Source organism: Schistocerca serialis, chromosome 8, assembly GCF_023864345.2.
Source record: "Schistocerca serialis cubense isolate TAMUIC-IGC-003099 chromosome 8, iqSchSeri2.2, whole genome shotgun sequence".
NCBI lineage: Eukaryota > Metazoa > Arthropoda > Insecta > Orthoptera > Acrididae > Schistocerca > Schistocerca serialis.
The window spans coordinates 267715952-267720989 of NC_064645.1; positions in this window are offsets into that span (position 1 = coordinate 267715952).

A 5038-nucleotide genomic window follows, 5' to 3' on the forward strand; every position below is an offset into this window, starting at 1 on the left:
CTGATATTTCAAATTTACAAATCACACATGGAAAAAAAAAATCTGAATCAGAACGTTGAAATCATTGTATTTTTTACCTACTGTTATTTCTGCTAGAACCTGTGCAACGATACTACCTGCAGTAGCTTAGTGTTACTATCTTTGGTATCAGCCGTGTGGGCACAAGGGTGTATGTTTATATAGGTCGATGTGTGTGTCAGTAGAGATATCGCAAGTTTTCGCATGCAGTTTAACACTTGTTTTGCTCTTCACAGTGTTTACAGATCCATGATTTATTATCTATACAGTTTGAATGTTGACTGCTCGTAGCAGCCACACGTAATTCAGTGTCAAATAATGTATACATGTATGTTTTATGAATTTATTATGTATATCTAAGTATAATAACGACATAGTACAAAAAAATGTATCTACAGATGTATGAACAAATAAAATAAATATTAACCAGATGTCACAGTTAAAGGCCAATTGACACTGGACGTATCTCACAGAACCGTCAAAAGGTGTATTCACACTGTCCGTCACGTAGATCATAGATTTTTCTATGGTCGGTCACGTCACGGCACATTTAGTCAATTCAAGACACGTGATCTCAACTTGCATGGCTGTCCTCGCCTGTTTTTTCTTTTTTTTTTTTTTTTTGCGGGAACGATCTTTGCAAGATTATTTTCAACTGTTTTTACCCGCAAAGTGCACATACACAACGTGGTAGCTCATGTACGAAGATGTTAGAGTCCACATTTGTACGACATTGACGTTTTTTGGACTCAAATTGTTGACAGCTTGCAGAGATAGCTTCTGTATTAGAGAAGGAAGACAGGAGTGCAAAACAACATATGACGTATGGGTCCGAAAAATGTCATTAAGTGGTACAGAAGGGAACTTCACACATTATACAAGGAACTCGAGAAAGATGAATCTTCGTTTTATATTTTAGGAAGTCCAAGCACAATTTTTTTTCATTTGTTACGTCAAACTGAACCCAGAGTTACTAAAAGTTGCACTGTGTTACGAGTAGCCATCACATTCTGCAAAAAATTGGTTTGAGGTTGAGCTGCTTGTCTACCGCAAATTTTTGTGCAGTAGTCATACATCCCTCAATACTTTTCCCTTCGAGATTTGTAGGTTACCTTTCCGTATTTCATTTGGCTTTTAATAGTTCAAGAACTTGTCTTGGGGTTAGGCAGTGAGACCACGTAAATATTGTTGGCCACTGACGCTGGCTAAGCCGTTTCACACACAATCCAGTGAATTACTTAACAGTAAATAAGCCTGCCACAAACATATTTAAAGAAACAACCCACATTGGCTAACAGTTTCAATCCATTTCTTTGTGAAACGGTAGAAATGCCAAACAAATAAATTCCATCTATTAGTCAATCTGATTCTACCCATAGTACTTTTTTCACTTTAAGTTGGAGCCATGTTGCAATGCATTTCACTATAAGATATTAAATACTGTACTGGTATGTATAAAAAACTACTTTCCAAATGTAGTAGAGAGTACGTAATTTAGTACACTCATGTTGTACAATTCAGACTGCTGCCTCACTGCTCCAATTAATCTTTCTTCATTTATTATATACTTCAACAAATGAGATAACGAAACAAAACAATTTATAACGCATAATGAGCAAAAATGAACTGATATTAACAACAAAAACCACCACAAAGATCTGATCCTGACCCCATAACGAGAGGAAATTAACATGGGGATCACGTTATCAAAAACGGGCAGATGATGTCAGCTGGCAAAACTTCCTTCCCGAGAAACCTTGACGGTTCCGTGACGTGACGTGATGGGACAGCTAGTGTGGATGCTGCTATTTGACAAGCATTGTACAATGTTTTGATGGGATAGTACATCATGTGATGTGACAGTCATTAGGAATTGGCCCTAATTTTGTCAACATTTCATCGACCAATTACCAAGAACACACTAGATGAGACATTTAATTCATACCTAAAAACATTCGTGAGAATCGTCCCTACTTCTTTCCCATTTTCGAACAGCGAGTTGACAATTATGAAACTAGAAGAAAGAATGATTTTAATGGAGGAGTACATACCAAGACCCTATACAGAAACACGATTTGTAGCAAAGTAAAGTAACGTCTGCAGTAATCAGAAACAATGGTGAGCACGGCGAGAATAACGCAGGTTCAGACGCAATGATCTGTCTGCGCACATCTCATCCTCACAGGTAGATAGTTAAGTGTGAAATAGAAATTTGTGCAAATATGAGATGTGCTGAAACTGTGAGTCAGAGTTGTTCATAAATCACATATCATCAGTAAAACTGTAGCATTTAAACAGAAATTGCCACAAATATATGCTCCATTGGTCTAGAGAGTTCGTTTATCGAAATATGTGGTACTCAAAAATGTTTTTGGAATGTTAACAGTAAGGAATATAGTGATAGAGATGAAGAGGCAACTAATTACAGTTATTATAATCTGTCTTTATTGTATCGTTTACTATGTTTAAGTGACATATTAACCATATTCCCTGAGGATTTAGACATTTTTTCTTTCATTAGTGTTTTCAACAAAAAAGGTCAGATATATGAAAACGAAAAATTGGTTAGGTATCACAGTACCCAGATGAAGAAAAGCTATCACTGTGCATAAATAAGAACGTAAATTAATAAAACAATTCTCATTAAATAACTGTTCCTTAAGATTGAAGAGGTCAGCTCTACAGAGGTTACTTGATACACAGAAAGAAAAAAATACTATGGATAAGGTGGGAAGGATGTATGTATGCATTCTGAACATTGTTTAACGAGTTAATATGATTTGAATATGAAATATACAGGGAGATAAAACAACAGTGGTCTAGTCTCAGCCATAGCTTCTCTCCCTGTCATTCTAGAAAGGCCAGCCAGTATTTCAAAGAGTAGTGGAGACCCTTTACTGGTTCTTTATTAGACACAGTTTTTTCAGGAATTAATGACCAGCATTTTCTGTGTCTTTTGACCTCCAAAGCTCTGTGACTGAAGATTAAATGTGATGTGGTTTCAACCTCCTAGCCACATAGTCTACACTAAGGTGCTTCTTTCTCTATACCTGTCATGTGTAAAAGTTTCTCAAACTTCCCATGGCCAGTCTCTGGCACTAGTACCATGATTTTAATCTGTTTTGTGCTTAATCCTAGGATTTCAGAACTTCTCTTAAAGAATGGCTTTGGCATCATTAGCTTGGAATATTTATGTTTTTGGTCTTAGTCCAATACTCTAAACACTGTCTAGTGATCCAGCTGTGTGGGTTTGATTACACCACTGCTCCACCGTGTCATAAGGGGTCATGGCAGACTGCAACATCTTTGATCTCATTGCAGGGACTGATAGAGATTTCTCAGCTGCTCGGCTGTCTGAATAAATCTAGATGTCACCATCCTTGTAGCACCTATGCAAGTTCTCTGCCTGGAATACCATGACCAGAGTCACTAGAGTAATTACTCTCTCTAGTCTAGTGTTTACCCCATATCTTTGTTTTCGACTCATCAGTAAACCAGACTATGTCACCTGAATGGTGTCATGTTTCATTCTTCCACTGCTTCCCACTGTTACCTTCAAAGGTTTATTGAAGCAGCTGGAAGTTATTTTATAGTCAGTCAGCATTTCCTTAGCCGTTCCTATAATTACCATGTTTGTCATTTTGGTGTAGGATTATGGATATCCTAAACATTTCCAGTTTTTAAGCTGGATTGCTCTGTAGCTGCCAGGGATTGCTAGAGGACAAATGTAAGGATGTAGAGGCATATGTCACTAGGGATAATATAGACGCTGCCTGCAGGAAAATTGAAGAGATCTCTGGAGGAAAGAGAAGCATCTGTATGAATATCAAGAGCTTAGATGGAAAACCAGTTCTAAGCAAAGAAAGGAGAGAAGAAAGAAAGAGTATATAGGGGGTTTATACAAGGGCGATGTACTTGAGGGCAATACTATGGAAAATGAAGAGGATGTAGATGAAGATGAAATGGGAGATATGATATTGCGTGAAGAGTTCGTCAGAGCTGTGAAAGACATAAGTCGAAACAGGGGCCTGGTCGTAGACAACATTTCATTAGAGCTACTGATAGCCTTGGGAGGGCCAGTCATGAGAAAACTCTTCCATCTGGTGAGCAAGATATATGAGACAGGCGCAATACCCTCAGAATTCAAGAAGAATATAATAATTTCAATCCTAAAGAAAGCTGGTGCTGACAGCTGTGATACGTACTGAACTATCAGTTTAATAAGTCACAGCTGCAAAGTACTAACACGAATTCTTTACAGACGAATGTAAAAACTGGTAGAAGACGACCTTGGGGAAGATCAGTTTGGATTCTGTAGAAATGTTCGAACACGTGAGACAATACTGACTGTACATCTTATCTTAGAATATAGATTAAGGAAAGGCAAACCTACGTTTCTAGCATTTGTAGACTTAGAGAAAGCTTTTGACAATGTTGACTGGAATACTCTCTTTCAAATTCTGAATGTGGCAGGGGTCAAATAAGGGAACGAAAGGCTGTTTACAATTTGTATAGAAACCAGATGGCAATTATAAGAGTCAAAGGGCATGAAAGGGAAGTAGTGGTTGGAAAGGGAGTGAGACAGGGTTGTAGCCACCTCATTTTTATTCTGTGATGGAATAAGTTCATATTTTCTGTGCTGAACTGGAATATGGTGCAGGTTATTTTGGAGCAAGGTTCTAATGTTTTTGGTAGCTTCATAAACAGAGCACAATGATTGGAAAGTCCTAAATCTAAACACTGGAATTTCGACAAAAATTGTTTCGTTATTTCTGCACTTGGAATTCTGTACACAGCAGCATCCTAATATACATTCTTCATTAAGTGAATCGAAATACAATCTTGCTTTATATTTCATTGATCTTTCCACAATTATGCTTGATCCTCCCCAAGTTAAATTACTCCTACAAAAGCTGCTAGCAACATTGAAATTAACAACGTTATTTAAGATTTTGATACTGTCCTTTGTAAGCCAGTGTTCATTCAAGCACGCAACTTTGATATTTGGTATGTCTGAGAA